Genomic DNA, 22311 nt, shown 5'->3' on the forward strand with positions numbered 1-22311 from the left:
AGGCTTACTCTTATTAAGGGCTAGTGCAGCTGGTAGCATTAAGTTGAATTTAATGCTCATTTACCATTCAAAAAATTCTAGGGCCCTTAAAAATTATGCTAAATCTACTCTGCTTTTGCTCTATAAATGGAACAACAAAGCCTGGATTGCAGCACATTATTTATAGCATGGGTTACTGAACGTTTTAAACCTACTATTGAGAGGTACTGCTCAGAAAAGAAAAGATGCCTTTCAAAATATTACTGCTCATTGGCAATGAGCCTAGCCACCCAAGAGCTCTGATGGAGATCTGCAAAGGGATTAATGATGTTTTCATGCTTGCTAAAACAACATTTGTAGCCCATGGATCAAAGAGTAGTTTCAACTCTCACATTTAATTATTTAATAAATACATTTAAAAAAACTTTTAAGTTCAGGGGTACATGAACTTAAAATGTTATATGGGTAAAGTTTTGTCATGGGGGTTTGTTTTACAGATTGTTTTGTCACCCAGGTGTTAAGCCTAGTACTCATTAGTTATGTTTGCTGCTCTTGTCCCTCCTTTCACCCTCCACCCTCCAGTAGGCCACCATGTCTGTTGTTTCCCTATATGTGTGCATGTGTTCTCATTTTTTAGCTCCCAACTATAAGTGAGAACATGCAATATTTGGTTTTCTGTTCCTGCCTTAGTTTGCTAACGATAATGGCCTCCAGCTCCATCCATGTTCCTGCAAAGGACATGATATAATTCTTTTCTGTAGCTGCATAGTATTCTGTGGTGTATATGTACTATATTTTCTTTATCCAGTCTACCATTGATGGGTATTTAGGTTGATTCCATGTCTGTGCTATTGTGAATAATGCTGCAATGAATGTATGTGTGCATGTGTCTTTATGATAGAATGATTTATCCTCCTTTGGGTATATACCCAGTAGTGAGATTGCTGAGCTGAACAGTATTTCTGTTTTTAGGTCTTTGAGGAATCGCCACACTGTTTTCCACAAAGGTCAAACCAATTTACACTCCCACCAACAATGTGTAAGTGTTCCTTTTTCTCTGCACCCTTACCAGCATCTGTTTTTTTTTTGTTTTTTGTTTTTTGTTTTTTACTTTTTAATAGCTATTCTGACTGGTGTGAGATTGGTATCTCATTGTGGTTTTGATTTTCATTTCTCTTATGATCAGTGTTGAAATTTTTTTTTTTTTTTTTTTTTTTTTGAGATGGAGTCTCGCTCTGTCCCCCAGGCTGGAGTGCAGTGGCGTAATCTCGGCTCACTGCAAGTTCTGCCTCCTGGGTTCACGCCATTCTCCTGCCTCAGCCTCCCCTCCCAAGTAGCTGGGACTACAGGTGCCCACCACCATGCCCGGCTAATTTTTTGTATTTTTAGTAGAGACGGGGTTTCACCGTGTTAGCCAGGATGGTCTTGATCTCCTGACCTCGTGATCCACCCGCCTCGGCCTCCCAAAATGCTGGGATTACAAGCATGAGCCACCGCACCCAGTGGATGTTGAACTTTTTTTCATGCTTGTTGGCTGCATGTATGTCTTCTTTCGAAAAGTGTGTATTCATTCCTTTGCCCACTTTTTAATGGGATTTTTTTTCTTGTAAATTTGTGTAAGTTCCTTATAGATTCTGGATATTAAGCCTTTGTCACATGCATAGATTGCAAAAATTCTATACCATTCTGCAGGTTGTCTCTTTACTTTGTTGATAGTTTCTTGCATTTCTCTTATGATCAGTGATGTTGAACTTTTTTTCATATGCTCGTTGGCTGCATGTATGTCTTCTTTTGAAAAGTGTCTATTCGTTCCTTTGCCCACTCTTTTATTATTATTATACTTTATAAATTCTGGGGTAGATATGCCGAATGTGCAGTTTTGTTACGTAGGTATACATGTGCCATGGTGGTTTGCTGCACCCATCAACCCGTCACCTACATTAGGTATTTCTCCTAATGACATCCCTCCCCCAGCCCCCCACTGCCCAGCAGGCCCTGGTGTGTGATGTTCCCTTCCCTGTGTCCATGTGTTCTCCTTGTTCAACTCCCACTTATGAGTGAGAATATGTGGTGTTTGGTTTTCTGTTCTTGTGATAGTTTGCTGAGAATGATGGTTTCTAGCTTCATCCATGTCCCTGCAAAGGACATGAACTCATCCTTTTTATGGCTGCATAGTAGTCCATGGTGTATATGTGCCACATTTTTTTTATCCAGTCTATCATTGATGGACATTTGGGTTGGTTCTGAGTCTTTGCTATTGTGAATAGTCCTTTGCCCATTTTTTAATGGGATTTTTTTTTTCTTGTAAATTTGTATAAGTTCCGTATAGATTCTGGATATTAGACCTTTGTCACATGCATAGTTTGCAAAAATTCTGTACCATTCTGCAGGTTGTCTCTTTACTCTGTTGATAGTTTCTTCTGCTGTGCAGAAGCTCTTTAGTTTAATTAGCTCCCATTTGTCAATTTTTGCTTTTGTTGCAATTGTTTGGCATCTTTGTCATGAAATCTTTGCCTGTTCCTATGTCCAGAATGGTATTGCTTAGGTTGTCTTTCAGGGTTTTTATAGTTTTGGGTTTTACATTTAAGTCTTTGATCCATCTTGAGTTGATTTTTTTTTCTTTTATTATTATTATTATTATTATTATTATACTTTAGGTTTTATGGTACATGTGCCCAATGTGCAGGTAAGTTAAATATGTATACATGTGCCATGCTGGTGTGCTGCACCCACCAACTCGTCATCTAGCATTAGGTATATCTCCCAATGCTATCCCTCCCCCCTCCCCCCAACCCACAACAGTCCCCGAAGTGTGATGTTCCCCTTCCTGTGTCCATGTGTTCTCATTGTTCAATTCCGAGTTGATTTTTGTATATGGTGTAAGGAAGGGGTTCAGTTTCAATCCTCTGCATATGGCTAGCCAGTTATCCTAGCAACCACTTACTGAATATGGAGTCCTTTCCCCATGGCTTGTTTTTGTCAGCTTTGTTGAAGATCAGATCATTGTAGGTGTGTCGCCTCATTTTGGGGCTCTCTATTCTGTTCCATTGGTCTATGTGTCTGTTTTTATACCAGTACCATGCTGTTTTGGTCATTGTAGCCCTGTAGTATAGTTTGAAGTTGGATAGCATGATGCCTCCAGCTTTGTTATTTTTGCTTAGGATTGCCTTAGCTATTTGGGCTCTTTTTGGGTTCCATGTGAATTTTGGAATAGTTTTAGTTCTGTGAAGAATGTCATTGGTAGTTTGATAGGAATAGCATTGAACTTATAAATTGCTTTGGGCAATATGGCCCAAATTTTAACAATATTGATTCTTCCTATTTATAAACATAGAATTTATAATATTTCTATTTGTTTGTGTTATCTCTGATTTATTTGAGCAGTGTTTTGTAGTTCTTATTGTAGAGACCTTTCACCTCCCTGGTTAGCTGTATTCCTAGGTATTTTATTCTTTTTGTGGCAATTGTGAATGGGATCATGCTCCTGATTTGGCTCTTGGCCTGATGGCTGCTGGTGTATAGGAATGCTACTGATTTTTGTTCATTGCTTTTGCATTCTGAGACTTTGCTGAAGTTGTTTATCGGCAGAAGGAGCTTTTGGGCCAGGGCTATAGCTGCCATAGATAGTGATTCCTCTGATGGATTTGGTCAAAGTAAATTGAAAACATTGTGGAGAGGATTCATCATTCTATATATCATGAAGAACATTTGTGATTCATATAAGGCGGCCAAAATATCAACATTACAGAAGTTTGGAATAAATTGATTCTAACTCTCTTGGATGACTTTGTGGGATTTAAGATTTTAGTGGAAAAAGTAACTGCAAATATGGTGGAAATAGCAAGAGAACTAGAACTACAAGTGGAACCTGAAGATGGCACTGAATTGCTGCCAATCTCGTGATCAAACTTGAATGGATGAAGAGTTGCTTCTTATGGATGAGCAAAGAAAGTGGTTTCTTTGAGAAGGAATCTACTCCTGGTTAACACTGCTGATATGACAGTAAAGAATTGAGAATATTCCATAAACCTTACTTGATAAAGCAGTGCAGGGTTTGAGAGGATTGACTCTAATTTTGAAAGAATTTCTATTGTGGGTAAAATGCTAAAAAATCAAACAGCATTGCATACTGGAGAGAAATCTTTTGTGAAAGGAAGAGTCAATTGATGTGGCAACTTTATTTTTATTTTATTTTAAGAAATTGCCACAGCCACCCCAACCTTCTGCAACCACTAACCTGTTAAGTCAGTAGTCATCAACATCAAGGCACAACCTGCCACCAGCTAAAATATTGCTACTCACTGAAGGCTCAGATGATCATTAGTATTTTTCAGCAATAAGGGATTAATTTTTTTTTTTTTTTTTTTTTTTTTTGTAGAGACAGGGGTCTCACTAGGTTGATTTTAGGTTGGCTAGTTTTGAACTCCCGGCCTCAGGTGATCTTCCCACCTTAGCTTCCCAAAGTGTTGGGATTACACACATGAGCCACCATGCCTGACAGCAATAAGGTATTTTTAATTAAGATGTATACATTTTTTTGAAACATAATACCATTGTAGACTTAGTAGACTACAGTGTAGTGTAAACATAACTTTTAATGCACTGGGAAATGAAAACCGTTGTGTGACTTGCTTTATTTTGACATTTGCTTTATTACAATGGTCTGGACCTGAACCTGCAATATCTCTGAGGTGTGCTTGTATAGTCATTGCTACAAAAATAGCACATAAATTTGCAAACGTAGAGCAATTGTTTTAGGACTGTAAATGTTCAAAGTCAAATGATAGTATAGAAAATACACTTTAGACCAAGAAGTACTCACTGAGAAGGTCCAGAGAAGACTTAGGCTTTGACCGGGAAGGGGACTTAACAGGTGTATTAGGTGCTTTATTACTCTCATTTATTCTACTCTTGAAAATACATAGTAGAGTATGTTACTTCACTTGTATAGATGACAAGCTCAAATTCAGAGAAGTTAAGTAACTTAATAATGGTAGTACATATTTATTAATGTTTTCTATATGCTGGAAACTGATAAGGGCTTTATTTATATATAGTATCTATCTATCTATCTATCTATCTATCTATCTATCTATCTACATCATCATCATCATCATCACCAACAACCCTATATTAAAGATAAAGAAATGGAGAATTAGAGAGATTAAGTAACTTAGCCAGGGTGGCATACATGATAAATAGTAGCCATGGGCTTTGAACCTGAAGAGATTTAGTCACGAGCCAATAGGGCCAATCTGTGCACTGTGACTTAGTCAAGGTTACATTGCCAGTAAGTGATGGAGCTGAAATTCTTATTCCTGACTTGTCTGACTGCAAAGCCTATGATCATTTTCTCTGTATCATTGTTTTTGGTTAAATTTAGATAGGAATTAAATATTCAGTAGAGTATTTAAGTTAAATTATTAGGGCTGTAATGACCAAACTAATGTTCCCAAAGCAAAAGATCCTCAAAAGAGGGCATATAGATGGAAAGGCAGTAATATATATATCTTGTTAAGTGGTTTGGCCATTATTAGCTCCCATTTCCCATTTTGATAAGCAGGATCTTCCATTTTATGTTTCTTTGCGTATGTTTGTCTTAGACATGCCACAATTCTGGACAATTCTTGTTGTGGTTTTTACCAGACATTGGATTGGCACTTTGTTTCTCCTAATGCTGTGTTTCTACTAATCCAACTTCCTTGTTTCCAATCCTTTAGCTTCAGGTTCTTTATACATTCTTAGGGGACCATTATCCAATCCAATAAACCAACATATGACAGAGCATTCATGGAAAATCTGCCTGGGTAGATATTTTCTCCAATTTTTTTTTTTTTTTAGTTATAATCTGTCTAAGGGCAGTGATTCTAATGGTGAGAATTTCAAACTTGGTAGGAGTGAACAATTCTGTGGAGCAGGTCTCCCTTGGTGAAACCATCAGTTCAACTGCATCAAATTTCACTTTATTCCTGATTCCCTCTATGGATCTTTAAGTAATAAACTTGAATATTAGAAGTGAGCCTGAGGCCAGGTGTGGTGGCTCACGCCTGTAATCCTAGCACTTTGAGGGGCCAAGGTGGGCAGATCATGAGGTCAGGAGTTCGAGACCATCCTACTGGTGAAACCCCATCTCTACTGAAAATACAAAAAATAGCTGGGCATGGTGGTGTGTGCCTGTAGTCCCAGCTACTTGGGAGGCTGGGGCAGGAGAATCGCTTGAATCCCGGAGGCAGAGGTCGCAGTGAGCTGAGATTACGCCACTGCACTCCAGCCTAGCGACAGAGAGAGACTCCATATGTATACATATATATATACATATATGTATGTATGTATGTGTGTATATATGTATGTATGTGTGTATGTATGTGTATATATATGTATATATATATATGAAAGAAGTGAGCCTGCTTTTCTTCCCTGCAAGTCAAGAACTAAACATAGCTTAAGAGTTTTAGGAAATGAGAGGATCTGTGATTAAAAGGTGACTTTGCCGTAAATGATATTTTCTCAGTAAATACTGTTCAATATATCTAAATTATCTCATTTTGAATTGTATTATAATTCTTTGAAATTTGCTAACCCATCCATACTTTATATGCACCTTCTATTAACCAGAAGGGGAGATTAACTTATTGTTGGGCCATATTTTGTTGCAAATTGAAATACTGATTTTTTTTCATTTTAAAATTCCATTTTTGTGTTCATTAATTGGTTCATCCTTTGAGTAGATACAGCAAAGCAAATTTAGATATGGCAAAACAAATTTATAAGATACAGTTTTTAACTTAAAAGCCTTTACAATTTAGTTGAGGGTATGACACAGACATATAAACATTATAGTAGAAGAGAACCATACTATTTTAGTGATTATAGTTTAGATATGAAAGGACCACCAAAATCTTTAATCCATTGTTTTTCACTTGTTTTTTTCAGAGGCTTCTTAGAAAGATTGTTTTTAGAGGTAGAGGGAAGAGAGGCTAGAGAAATGGAACCAGCCTGCCAGAGAACTACCCTTCTCCTTATACTTCAGCTATAGATACTCTACTGTCATCTATATTATATAAGGTTTGATTTGAACAGAGAATTGCTGTACTAAAAATGTGTGAGACTCACTGATCCAATAGAATTCCTATTATTTTCAGATGAGATAATTGCTTGAAGCCAGCGTAGATTATAGGACTGCCCTAGTTTGAAGAGTTTGGAGTTAAAGGAAGGGTTGAAACTGGTTCTGTTAATGTCCTAGTATTGGTCTAGTGTTATGCTATTTGTGGATGCCCACATTTTAGTAGCAGATATAAAATATTTTACATAAATTTGACTTTATTTTTAACATGTATTATATAAATGTGCATTATATATATAAATATATATATTATATATATATAAATGTAGACTACACTTCTTACATCTAATAAATTAGCATGTAGTTTTTCACTTTTCTTTCTGGTCTTTTATGTATAAGTAATTTTTATATAATTATCATTCTACAGATATATATTTCTATGATTTTTTCAACCTATTTTGTGATATTTTTCTTTCACATTTGTATTCATATTTATAAATTTTATACTTATAAATTTTAATTCTTGTACAAAGTCCTATTGGTTGATATAGCATACTTTATTTAGTCTTTTACACGTTATTGGACATTGAGGATATTTTTAGTTTCTTTGCAATTTTGTTACATCCGTATACCTTTCCTTTCTTTTGGATTATTAAAAAAAAAAAAAATTGTGAGGAGTAAGGTTAATGTATCAAACGGATATAATGTATCAAACGGATATAAAAAATTTTGTAAGCCTTATATATTGCTTTCTCAAAGGGTTATATAAGTAGCATTTACCATGCCTCCCACCTGTAGGTATTATCAATATTTTGAAATGTTGTTAGTTTTTTTTTGTGCTACCGCATTGATTTTTGTTTGTTTGTTTGTTTTTTTGAGGCAGAGTCTTGCTCTGTGGCCCAGGCTGGAGTACAGTGGTGCAATCTCGGCTCCCTCTATCCTGGGCTCAAATGATACTCCTGCATCAGCCTCCCGAGTAGCTGGGATCACAGCTGTGCACCACCACACCAAGATAATTTTTTAATTTTTAGTAAAGACAGGGTTTTGCTGTGTTGGCCAAGCTGGTCTCAAACTCCTGGCCTTAAGTGATCTGCCTGCCTCAGCCTTCCAAAGTGCTGGGATTACAGGTGTGAGCCACCATGCCTGGCCTAATGTTTTGATATTGTGTTTTGATTATTAGTGAAGATTGTTATTTTTATCATTATACTTACATGCCAATTATCATTCTTTGGATGCATGGATTGCTGATTTGTATACTTTTTTCTTTTGTGGTTCTCTTAATTTGTAAGAGCTCTTTACAAATATATCATTTTGCTAAAAATACATTCATAGTCACCTTTTAATATTTTTAACCAGTCACTTTCACATGTCTAACTCAATTTCCCACTATCACTAATGCTTTTAACTAGGTTTTGAAAGTATACATTGAAACGTTTATTTTTCCTTGTTAGAAACTGTCCTATTTTAATAAAAATGAGAGAATAATTTTTATACAAGAATTGATTGCAGTATCTAATATATACAGAAGATTAATTTTTGGCTGGATAATTTGGGCAAATAACAACATTTGTAAAACTCAAATCTTTTTAGATTTGCCCCACCATTTCTTACATAAAACACATCTTCACAGCTAGCAGTTGTCCTATTTTTACTAGCAGATTTCCTCTTTGTAAACCAATTCAGATTACTGACAATTCTAATCTTTATATATATATACATATATATATATTTATACTTTAAGTTCTAGGGCACATGTGCACAACGTGCAGGTTGTTACATATGTGTACATGTGCCATGTTGGTGTGCTGCACCCATTAACTCATCATTTACATTAGGTATATCTCCTAATGCTATCCCTCCCGCCTCCCCCCACCCCACAACCGGCCCCGGTGTGTGATGTTCTCCTTCTTGTGTTTCTTTGAGAGATGTTGGACTAAAGCATTTCATTGATTCTGACAGTTTGAAGACTAAAATTATAAATGATAAAAGTATAAGATTAGAATTGTCCATGCAATTCTAATAAAAATATAAGATTAGAATTGTCCTTGCAATTCTAATCTCATACTTTTATCATTTATAATTTTAGTCTTCAAACTGTCAGAATCAATGAAATGCTTCAGTCCGACATCTCTCAAAGAACAATTCACTTGTTATGCTTATTTCTGTCTAAATAAAATAGAAAAAAAGCAGAAAATTGTATAGTCCTATGCAGGCAATCCTTAAGTTACACATTTGAGCTGGTGAAGTTGAGAAGGATTCTTCTTTATTTGGGAATATTCTTATGAATGCATAAACAAGCAAGCACTCTTGGGTTTTTTGATTGTTGTTGTTATTGTTGTTGTTGTTCTCTTAACCCTACAAACAAACAAAAAAGGATGCTTTAAGAATTTGACACTTGTGCACATATTTCCATACTAGTGTTTCAGAGCTTCTGGAAACATCAAATACAGTCGGAGGTTGTTCAAAACTATGTTTGCTTGTTACTGCAACTGGTACAGTGAACTAATTTTTCTGAAGTGATTGGCCCCTAACCTGCATTTCTCTTCAGCTGCCTCCATCAAATGGAGTTAGAGTCTTTTCCACTGCTGTGAGGTTAATAGCATTTTCAGATTCTAATCTAGTCTCTGGAAAATTGTCTTTTTAAAAAATTAATCAATAATACTCATTTATATATCAGTATGTCAAACAAGGCAAAGTCTACCACATCAGGCATTTCTGCCACTAACTGTATTATCAGTAGATATTCCTACATGACAAAAGTCAATAAACTCACCATGCTTGCAGCGTTGCCATTTGTTCATGCTTTTAATTCACTCGTGTATTAAACTCAGCCTGGAAGACTCACTGGGCAAAGACACTAAATTCCCCTGAAGCAAATAATTTCAGGAAAAAGTCTTAAATACATTTTCATGTGTGTATCCTGACTCTTTCTCTTCAGGGATACTGGACAAATGCTCTCTGAAGACAATTTATGTTTACTGCCACAAAATAAATAATCAGTTAATGAATTAATTTCCAAAGTGACCTGGAGGTCACAGCAAAGCAGATTTATTGAATAAGAAATCAGGAAGAGTTGTTTTAGGGATTTCATTAGATAGTCATATAAAAACATATAGTTTCATGCCAGAAACATAATAAACAGTTGATATTAGCAATAATGAGCATTAGCAATTATTACTTACATTATATCAAATAACAATTATGGGTTGTAATTGGGACTCTGTATAGGGCAACATTAAGCATACCATTTCCATCATTGGTATTACCATGGTAAAACATATTGAGTGCTATATAATGGCAATATAAATGCAAACCAGGAATAGGTTTGTTTCTTTTTCCCAAGAGAACCAAACTGCCCAGAAATAGACTAAACTGTTAATAAAATTACTCATGGAAGAGATTGGGTGTTAGACTGGTTATGGCATAGCACTTTTAGCTCAATTCAATTGACATAAAGCCTGTACTATGGGTCAGATGTTATACTACAGGTATTATTGTATCCCATAGGGGTATCAAATGTAACTTTTAGTTCCTGTCTTAAAGGAACTGTGTGGTAAAGTATGGGGGACACAAATGTAAATTAATTATATTACACTGTGGTAAATGCAGTAATACAACATGGAGGATACAGAAGAGGACAAAGTGATTACGTGATTACTAACAGGCAAGATTGGAGAAGGCTACCTGGAGGAATATTCGAGTTGGATTTTGAAAGATGTAAAAGTTAGGAAGCATGTTATGACAGACAATAAAGTTGCACAAAAGCTTGGAGGCCGGAATAAACATGGTTCTTAAGGAAAATTTAACATGGCTGCAGTGGTAAATGTGAGAGGAAGATGAATGAAGAGAGATGAGGCCACATTTTGAAAAGATTTATAACTACGGAATTTGGACATTGTTTCAAGGTCATGAAATAGAGCCAACTGATCATTCTTAAATATTATAAAGAAGACTTTAATTCTAAAGTGTGAACGGGCATAGTGGCGGGTGCCTGTAGTCCCTGCTACTCGGGAGGCAGGAATCACTTGAACCTGGGAGGCAGAGGTTGCAGTGAGCCTAGATTGTGCCACTGCACTCCAGCCTGGTGACAGAGCAAGACTCCGTCTCAAAAAAAAAAAAAAAAAAAAAAAAAAATGGATTGCAAGAGGCAGGAATAAAGGCAGGGATTTATAATTTCGGACTTCATTCACTGCTATAGAAACTTATAAATCCAAACATGATCAAAACTCTTACTTATCAATGGATCATTGATTAATGGTTTGAGGCAGTGGTAATATGTATACTTTGTATTTTCATCTTTGAAGATTGCCACTGAGGTCCCTTTTGGTAAGCTGGTTTCAAACTCTAGGTTTATTTTCTGATTCCAGGAGTTTATGTCAACATCAAGCTAAGAATAAAATATGTTACATTGAGGGCAATTACACACACACGCACACATACACAATTGTGTGTTTTGTATAATGTAATGCATTTAGGAATTCATGAGTGAGGCAAATGGGTATGGAACAATTTGATGAGTCTGATTTCTGGTTTGTGACGCAGGATAACCTGAAGAGAAGAGCGGTTCTGAAGGATGTGGAGTTGAAGGGTGGAGAAGATTCAGCATGGACCACTTTTGCTTTGGAAGGTCACTGGGAACCTAACTTTCTTTTAGGGCTGTCTGATGATCCCAAGCTCAGGACTGGACACAGGTTATACACAGTATGCTAGGGCTTCTGTGGATGAAGCCTAGGCTAGACCCTTGGTGCTGTTCAAACCTCCTTGTTATAGTCTGGTCTAGTTCCAGGGAGGGGCTGGAAACTGGCCCTATTTCTACAGGAGAAGGTTGGGTCTTCTTATTGGAATGATCTTCTATGCCAGTTATTGTTTCTTTTTTTTTTTCAGTTATTGTTTCTACAGGTTGTATTGGCAGCTGGTGGGTTTCGGAGTTAAATATTTTGTACTACTTGTGAGATTGTTGAGTGTTTTATGTCCCCAATTACAGATATAGAACTTTATGTACTCAAGTGTACCAGACTTACATATATATAAGCACCTAAGGATAAAGGTGAATGGGTTCTAATGGACAAGTAGTTAATTTGGATCTAAAATTGAGAGACACTCATTTCGGAAAACTTTTAGGACTCAAATTTCAACTGTGTTAGTAACAGAATTTTGAACTTCAATCAGAAAGTTAATAGGCTTTAATTACCTTTATTTCTCCTTTACTAGCCTTCTTGTTTATTGGATTTGGAAATTTTCTAACTTTTAAGGACTAAGCCAAGATTTTGCTTTCCACAGGGAGCATTTCATGCTACATCCTCGTCGTCATTTTTTCCATCCTCTATCCATCCCTTATCTTTAATCCTGGCCTTCCCACATCGTACTGTATTGTAATTATGTGTTTATATATGTTCTGTCAGACTGTGAGCTCCAGTGGAGCAAGCCCTGTCTCGCTCGACTCTGTCTTCTGGGCACCTAGCAGAATGTCTGCATAAGAAAGAAAAGAAAAGAAAAAAAAAGATGGTGGATTTAATGAATGCAGCAAGTATTGCTGTCTTTGTTTACATATCAGATTCAGTGACTTCCATCTATACCTCAATTTCTAGAGCTATGACAGGCACTTCGGTTTCTTTGTGTTTTCTTTTTTAAAACCATTAAAAAATAGCATCAAAAAAGCAGCTCTAGTAAAAGCACTTATTTGCTTAAATCGTATGTTCATGTAAAACACACACACACACACACACACACACACACAATTTTAAAAAGCCTGAAAGAAACTAGTTCAGCATGGTGGTCATTTTGATGGGAGAGAGAAGTATGGTCAATGAATGGGCCCCGGGTAGGAGTCCCACTATATAGATAATGTTTTATTTTGATCTGATGATACATAAACATATGCTCATTGCATTCTTTATTCATTTTTGCACATCCTATTTTATGCATATGAATAGAAGGTACTGTAATCTTGAACAGAATCTTCCTATCGTAGGACATCTTGTATTAAATGTTTTAAATGAGAATTAGCAGATTTGGGGAACTATAGAGGCTTTTTTGATTTGTTTTACCTATAGGAATTGCATTTTGGACATAGATTTTAATATTATGTTGAAATAAATAGTTTAATCAACATTTTCCCTAAATATTTTATAAATATGCAAAATTTATCAAACTGCACTTGTATGTAGATCTTTTGACTATATATATATAGTCTATATATATTTGTATAATATATTTATATGTATATATATAAATTCATATATTATATGTATTTACATGCTTTTAAAAGATCTACATACATAAATACATGTATATCTATTGATAGAAATATAATAAATATATTAATATACTTATTACATATTAATATATTTATATTCACCAAAGCTGAAGTGCAATAGAGTGATTATAACTAACTGCAGCCTCAAACTTGTGGACTCAAGTGATCCTCCTGCCTTAGCCTCTCGAGTAGCTGGGACCACAGGCATGTGCCACCATGCCCAGCTATTTTTTATTTTTCATAGAGATAGGGGTCTCACTTTGTTGTCCAGGCTGGTCTTGAACTCCTGGCTTCAAGCAATGCTCCCTCTTCAGCCTACCAAAGTGCTGGGATTACAGGTTGAGCCACTACACCCAGCCACTATTTTTATACATAGCTTTAAAAGTTTTGAAAAATTTTCCTGGGGGACTGATATTACTAAATGTCTATCTTTTCATGACTCCTCCATGCATAAAATATAATTAAGGAAATGGAAAGTCTAATTTAATCTGTAAATATTTTAGTAATGATAAGATATTAAAGAAAGCAGAAGGACAAAAGGAAGGAAAGCTGGGTCAGGGCGGGGGGATAAGGAAGACTTCAGGGAGAAAGCAAATGAATTGAGCTTTGAAGAATGAATAAAGGTTTGCCAAAAGGCTGTGGAGTGTGAGGTCAAAAGCATTCCAGACAAGAAAGAATTTCATGCAAAGTTCCAGAGACGTGAAAGGATGAATCATATGACTAGAGAACTTGGGTTAATTAGGAATTGCTGGATTTAAAACTGCAGGTGGAAGACACTATTCAGAGGAAGGTAGAGATCAGAAAACAAAGAACCTTATTTCCTTCTAAGGAATCTGGGCTTTGTTTCTAAGTGATGGGAATTCTGAGAACTTTTGAGTGATAGGGCCAGGTTTCTGTGAAGTTAAGTTTAGATTTATGGAATGAGATCGTAGAAGGAAGGGAGTTAGGAGATCATCAAATGTTTGGGGCAGAGATAATGAGGTCTTAGGCTCAGAGCAGAAGGTTGAGGAGAGAGAACTGAGAATAGAGGCTTAGAAGGGAGGAGGGAAATGGATGTGGGAGCAAGAGATGGGGAGGGAAAGTGACATAGAGGAGCAGAAGTGGGTTAAGGAAGTCAAGCGTCCTGAGAACTCATTATTAGCTTATACACATATATAGGCAAATAATGTTTCGTTGCAGACATTTGTTGTACAAAATAGAAAATAGTAAATCTGAATCTCATTCATTGTAAAGATACTGATTTTTAAATATATGTCACACAGGCGGAACACGCAAAGACATAACAGTGAGTGGAGATAATTTTCAAAAGGAAACCTCTCAGTAAGGAAAATCACAGGTTGCTTGCTGTTTGATTCAGAATCAAAAGTGTTAATTGAAAATTGTTATTTATATTTGCCTAAAGTCTGATGACACTTTTTTGGTCTACTTATATTAAAATGCGGATAACACAAGCTATGATGAGGTAATTTTTTGCCACTTTCTAAACTTCTTGTTATTCACTCTAGTTGTTTAAGTGTTGAATTTCTTTGTCTTGTTAAAAAGTGTCCTGTTGCTGAATGGTACAAGTACTAGATCTGTTAATTAGTAGCTGATTTTATTTATATTTAAGTGAAGACGTTATTGATGGAAGGAGCAATGTCATAAAGAAAGTTGAAGTAAACATTCTATGTATAAAAATTAGATAAATGGTTCCTTTTGAGTGGGAGAAAGAGGGACCAGTCCAGAAAGGAAGAAAGGTACTTCCTTGGCCATAAATGCTTTTCTTATGTTTTTGGTGCCTTGTTACCTGAAAGTAGATTTGAGGTGTGTGAGATGAACAGCATTAGTGGAACCATTAGAGAGGTGTAGGCCACCTCTTTTGCTTTGAGATCTGTTTCTTAAACTGAGAGGATCCAGAGGGATGACTAATCCAACTAGGGGGAAATTGATCTTAGATTAAAGAGTCCAAGGTGAAATATAGTAAATTCCATTTTGGGGTCTGTAGAGTTAGAGTAAACTGCTAATTGGACAGCTAATATGTAGTGAGGTAAGATATCAATCATGTATCATAGAATTCTAATTTCTTTTAAAAATTTAAAGTGTATTTGATACTTGTTCACATAATAATTACATTACTTTTTGAAATAATTTTTAAGAAAGAAATTATCTCTGACTAAAATACTGATAATACATGCTTTTAAATCTGTAAGGAATTGGGTGCAAAGAACCAGCAGCCTAGAAAAGAGACTTCTAGGTTTGTTGAATGAATGAATGCTTCTTGGATATCAACACGTCGAGGTGCTCTGGCTGCTTACACTGCTTCACTGAGCACTACTCCCACCTAGTGGCAATCTACCTGTAGTGCATGGGTATTTTAAAGGAATGAAAACTGAAGTTCTCTGGAAGGGAACTATGTACTTTGACCTCCTGTCAATCATACTTCAACATTATTAAATTTATTGAAGGAAGAAGCCTTATAACATTCAATTCTTAATTTTCTATAAAAATGTAGTTGAAGATTTTGTTCACCATATTCATGATTCAATGTAGCTTATTTGAAAGAACAGTCTTTTAATAATTCCTAGAAATGAAAAAATAATTTACAAATAAAAAATAATTTACAAATAAGAAAAATATAAATTGCTAATATATGGACATATTTCAACCTCATTAAGTAACAAATAAATGAACATTTGGATACTATTTCTCCCTGTCAAAATAGCAGATTACAAAAAACAATATTGTGCTATAAGGAAGAAATGAAGGAAGTATCTTCAATAATTATTATTGGTGGGTGCGTAAATTGGAAAAATCATTTTATTTTAATTTTTAAACTTTTTACTTGTAAATAATTTCAAACTTAAAAAAAGTTACAAGAATATGATTAGTACAAAGAACACCTGCATGACTTTTACCTAGATCTATCTATTATTAATATTCTAACCCATTTGCTTTATAATTACCTTGCAGACCATTTGAAGCTAAGATACAAAAATCGTGACCTCAACACTTCTGTATGTATTTCCTAAGAATAGGGATATTCTCTTACATATCCACAGTACAGTTATTGGCTTTGATGAATTTAACATTGATGCAATGATGTTTATTATCTAATCTACCATTCATTTAATAATTTTGTCAGTTGACTCAATAGTCTTTTGTATTGATTTATTCCCCTTCAGTACAAGATCCAGTCTAAGATCAGCTATTGCATTTAGTTGTCATGTCTCCTCATCCTCCTTTAATCTAGAACAGTTCTGCAGCCCTAGTTTGTCTTTTATGACTTTGACTTCTTTGAAGAGTATAGCTGCTTTCTTTTTCTTTAATACATGATTCTACATGTTGTGTTTGTCTAATGTTCCTCATTAGATTCTGATTATACATTCTTTGTTGAAATACTTTTTATGTGATGTTGTGGCTTTCTCAAAGTATCACATCTGGAGGCACATGATGTCCATCTGCCCTTCCTTGACAACGTTCATTTCATTTACCTGTTCAAAAGTGGTCTGATTTCTTTATTGTGTAATTTTTTTTTCCTGTGTAGAAACACTTTAAGAACATAAAAATATTCTACTCTTCATAAAATTCTCCTGTAACCTAGTACCCATTAATCATTTTGTTAGTTCCTCTCTTTACTGTGATGGTTGTAGAATGCTGATTTTCAACTCCAGTACCCCCTTTACATTTATCAGCTGGCCCTAAGCATTCTATTGTAAGCAAATTGCCTCCCTTCTTTCTTATTTGTCTGTATAGACTCATTAATTCCAAGTTTTTAAAATGGATTATAATTCATTACTGTACTCATTGTCCCAGATTTGGCCAGTAGAAGCCCCTTCAAGATGACTCTTTCAAGGTAACAAAGAAAGAAAAATAAGAAAAATGCACATATGTGATCTTGCTTCCTTTTTTTTTGAGACGGAATTTCACTCTTGTCATCCAGGCTGGAGTGCACTGGCGCAATCTCGGCTCACTGCAACCTCCACCTCCTGGGTTCAAGTGATTCTCCTGCCTCAGCCTCCTGAGTAGCTTGGATTACAGGTGCCTGCTACTATGCCCAGGTAATTTTTGTGTTTTTTTAGTAGAGACAGAGTTTCATCATGGTGGCCAGGCTGGTCTCAAACTCCTGACCTCAGGTGATCCACCTGCCTTGGACTCCCAAAGTGCTGGGATTACAGGAGTGAGCTGCCGCACCCGGCCTGCACCTTGTTTTTTAAATCTACCAAAATGTTGTGGAAGTTATTCCATATCAGTTCATAGTGATCTTCCTCATTCATTTATATAGCAGCATACGTATCACTCCAAGGATTGTCTCTAACAGCAGGATCTTTAAAATGTGTATACCCATTGATCAAGTAGCTTCAATTTTAGAAATATTTTTTAAAGGAAATTGTCAGAGATGCAGATAAACGTTTCTATACAAAGATGGTCAATAAAATACCATTTATAATGGTAAAAATTTATGAATGATCTGAAGAGCTTACATTAAAGTAATGGTTAGTTTACTATGTCCATGTAATTAAACATTATGTAATCATTAAAAAGGTTCATGTTAAGCAAATCAAACAAATCTCAAAATTATATACTTGGAACTAAAGTAGGTAGAATGCACAGAAAAGAGATAGGAAGGAAATACACTGAAGTGATAAAAATGGCTGTTTCTGAGGGCAGGATTTCTGATTTTTTTTTTAAAAAGTATGTTTTATATTTTTATACTCTCTGATTTATCTTCGATGTATATATATTCATATTATTTTCAGAAAAGTTGAAATCAGTAATCTAGTGTCTTAAAGAAGCTTTTCTCCCTTAGAAATTGGAATGCTTTTTCACTGTGGATTATAATAGTCTTTATTATATTGCATTTCTCTTTATGCTCTGGGTGCCAGGAGCCAGGTTTAAAAGTCAAGCACAACAACTTATAAAACAGACACTTGAGTTCTCTTTTTCTTAACTTTTGAATATCTGTTTTTTAACCTTATTATGACATCTTGTTGAAAACTATCTCAAATCAGTTTTTAAAAGAGGTGGGATATAAATAAATAGAATCTAAATGAAATTTCTACATAACAATTGTCCAAAAACTGCTGAGGTAGACATTATGGATACATAATAGATTTAGTTTTAATATTTAAAGTGTTTTGTCATATACAAGTAATAAAATACTAGATTTCTCTGATGGTTAGTAGGTGGAATCGGAGAGAAATTTACCCATATTTCTATTTTCTGGAAGAATAAAAAAAAAGAAGGAAAAATTAAATCCATGATACTGAGTTGACACTGTAGAAAATCTACTCAAAAGCAGATTTAAGTTGGACCTTAAAAAGTTATATTTTTAGAATAGCAGATGTCTCCATTCAAGATAGAACCCACTTGGTACTTCTGTTCCCAGTCGTCCAACCCTACTAATATTAAACATATGCTTGCTGACCCGCTCTACTCTTCTCTGCCTAGTACTTAGGAATTGTCTAACCCAAATCTTCCATGTTCTTTTTTAAGCCAATTCCTTGTGGCGTTGGCCTCTAAGGACATGTAGAACAATTGTTCTAATTTCCATGTGGTGTTCTTTCATAAAAATGAAGACAATTGTTAAATTCAGCTCCTCTTTCTCTGTCCCACTCTTTCAGAATAAATTTAAATGAGAGATAGTAGATCCTTTTACATAACTATAGGGAAACGAACACGAAATAAAAGTAGCAGGGATTTCTGGATTTTGAAAAATCAGAGTTTATTTTCACATATCCACACAATTTCAGACACAAAAGATTGTCACTTCTTATTCAAAGAATTAAGGAAATAAAATTTTCTGTTTTTTGGCAATGAATTATTTAAAAAGTCTTACAATAGGACCTTCCCGCCACAAATCTAACTGTACCTTTATGCTTCAATTTGAGCACTTGTCCTCAGTGGAGACGGAAGGAAGCAGAACTTACATAACTGAATTAACCTGACAACTCTTACTAAGCTTCTTTTGATTTTTTTCTGTCTTTTAGGATAAAAAAAATTGGTCCTTTAAACTTTTTCTGTAGATATTATTTTCTAACCAATTAACCATATCTGTAGCTTATCTATGAATTGTTTCCAGATTGTTCACATATGGTGATACATCACTTAATGTCAGTATATATTCTAAGAAATGTGTCCTTAGGCAATTCTGTCATTGTGCGGACATCACAGGGTATAGTTACACAGACCAAGATGGCATAGCCTACTACACACCTAGGCTATATGGTCTAGCCTGTTACTACTAGGCTATAGACCTGTACAGCATGTTACTGTACTTAATACTGTATGCGACTGTAACACAATGGTAAGTATTTGTGTATCTAAACATAGAAAAGGTACAGTAAAAATATGTATTATAATCTTATGGGACCACTGTCTCATATGCTGTCCATCATTTACCAAAATGTCGTTATTCTGTACACGGCTATGCTTCCGTTGCCATGCATCTAAAACAGGACACAGTCTATAATCATCAAGCTATTATATTAAATAGATGAAAATATCTTCTCACATTTTATGCTCTTTGTGTTACTCAATTTGCTTCTGGACTTGCTTTTATGAAAATGCTACTACTTTATTACAGATTTCTGTTTTAAGTGCACCAATCAGCCTAAGATGACTAATAATCATCATTCAGACTAGTAACCATAATTCAGCATCAGGAGGGGAGAAACTATATTTGTTTTGCTCATGATTATATTTGCAGTACCTGACACACAGAAGACACTTAAATATTTCTAGCTGACCAACTGAATGGGTGAAATTTTCTGTAGCATTTCATAATTGGCAGCACAATTTTTAAACAGAATTTCATTTAATTTTCAAAGCTATTTGCAAGCCTGTTATTATAAGCTGTGGGAACTAGAATTCAAAATAACTGTGAAAGGTTACTCTTAATCACAAAGTAGTGAAGCTAGACGTGGTAGCTTGTGCCTGTAATTCTATCTGCTTGGGAGGCTGGGGTAGGAGGATCGCTTGAGCACAACAGTTCAAGGATGCAGTGAGCTGTGACTCTGGCACTGGAAAAAAAAGTAGTGGAACCAATTGTTTACTTACATCACTGTGCTGTGCAGAGGCAGTGTGCGCCTTGGAAGATGGTGTGGTCTCAACTTGCAGAACAACTAAGTTATAATGAGTGTCAGTGTGAAACAGGCCAGGTCAGGCCAATGGGACTTCAGAATATGGTATAGAAACATAAGCAAAATTATTTTCTTGCGTATGTTTGTTTCTTGGATAAACTAGTGTTTTTGAGCCTATTTTTCTCATCTGCATAATGAGGGTAAAGGTGATACCTATTAACTGTTTCACAGAGCATGTCTTATGAGCACAAAGATACAGAGAGTGTGTGAGTTTAAAAGTACTCTGTAGACTGTAAGGTACAATGCCTGTGCTGGGTGGTGGTGGCACTGGTGTTACTGCACCATGTAGTATGTTCCTCTTTCCTGACTGGAAAAGGTTGGCTAACCCATAATTTACATAAATGCTCCCCTCACTGACAAGAAGTAGTCAATATATGTGCACAACAAATATAATATAAACTGTATTTCCAGTTTTAAAAATCTTTCTGTGTTTGGTCCCTCTATCTCACAGGCTGTCACTTTGGTTACCAAACGACCCCCATCCCCACCCCCACCCCATCATCCCTATCCATTAAAATAAGAAGACTTGCATTGCTTTAGGTGAGGTACCCTGTGAGGCCATGTACTTTTAAATATAAATACCATATTTATTAGATATTTGATAATGCTAGTGCATTCAATGTTGTTTGTTTCTAAGTATATCTTAAGGTATCAGTGATAATCTATAAATTTCTTAACAGTTCAGGTCTTTTTTGTATATGAACAACTCAGAGTAGGTACAGCACTGTGGAAATTAATTCTGAGGTTCATTATCTGGTGACAAGAAGACTTGTGGAGTTTGGTGGAGGCTGTAATTATTCTTGGCAGGGAAATCCAACCTATTGAGTTTGGGGGCATCTTTATGAGAGCTACTTGGTATTGTAATATATGCTGATGGCTACTACTGTGCTTTATGTATTTTAGCTAAATTTTTTATGTTTGTATTTGTACCTTCAGGCAATTTAATCCTTAAATATGTAAACTGATAAATTTAAAAAAGACACAAAATAAGAAATGTAAAAAATAAAATGTAAATAAATGAACTTCCTCCTAAACAAAACCCAAATAAAGATAACAACAAAGCAGAATTTTAAAAAATTGCCTTTTAGAGGCTAATGTGAAGAGTTATCTTTTCCTCTAACCCAGGTTGTTTATTTATTTATAATCTTAGGCGACTGTTCCTTTTAGAAGTGTGTACTCCCCATCATCCCACAGTTACTAGTGTAGCAAGACACTGCTCTTGCATGAGTTATGTCTCTCAGTTGTGTTGGGGTAGAAATGACATTTGATTTCATCAGATGTAGTCAATTCTCCAGGATGCCAAAGGCAGAGAGAGAAAAATATAGGAAGTATATTGTGAATAAGAATGTAGCTTTAGGTAGAATATAGTACATTTAAAAGCAATTTAGCTAAAAAAAAATAACTTTTAAAAGAAAATGCAGTTGACCCTTGAACAAGGAAAGGGTTAGGGATGCCGATCGGCCATGCAGTAGATCCATGTATAACTTTTGACTCCCCCAAAACTTAACTACTAATAGGCTACTGTTGACAGGAAGCCTTATTGATAACATAAACACCCGGTTAACACATATTTTGTATGTTATATTTTTATATTTGTATTCTTGCAATAAAATAAAATGTAAACAAATGAACTGCCTCCTAGACAAAACCCAAATAAAAATAACAAAAAAAGAGAATTAAAAAAAATGACCTTTTATAGGCTAAAGTGAAGAGTTACCTTTTCCTCTAACTGCAGTTGTTTACTAATGAAATAAAGTAAGCTAGAGAAAAGGAAATCTTATTAAGAAAATCATAAGAAGGGAAAATATACTTACTATTTATTAAGTGGAAGTGCATCATCAGAAAAGTCTTTATCCTCGTCATCTTTATGTTGAGCAGACTGAGGAGAAGGAGGA

General features: G+C 35.3%; 1 long non-coding RNA gene across 21 annotated transcripts in view; it reads left to right on the forward strand.

Moving 5' to 3' along the window:
• LOC129060000 (uncharacterized) overlaps positions 1-22311 on the forward strand; it is a 1058541-nt gene that overhangs the window by 102094 nt on the left and 934136 nt on the right. For 2 of the 21 annotated variants that reach the window (XR_010140289.1, XR_010140295.1), the window contains exon 2: positions 952-1018. The exons of 17 other annotated variants lie outside the window; for them this stretch is intronic. This is a non-coding gene — a long non-coding RNA (uncharacterized LOC129060000). Of the gene's footprint in view, positions 1-951; positions 1019-17217; positions 17336-22311 lie in introns of all 21 variants that reach the window. 2 more of the 21 variants (XR_010140293.1, XR_010140297.1) reach the window with 1 other exon arrangement.

The sequence above is a fragment of the Pongo abelii genome, chromosome 5 (assembly GCF_028885655.2).
Source record: "Pongo abelii isolate AG06213 chromosome 5, NHGRI_mPonAbe1-v2.0_pri, whole genome shotgun sequence".
In the NCBI taxonomy this organism is placed as follows: domain Eukaryota; kingdom Metazoa; phylum Chordata; class Mammalia; order Primates; family Hominidae; genus Pongo; species Pongo abelii.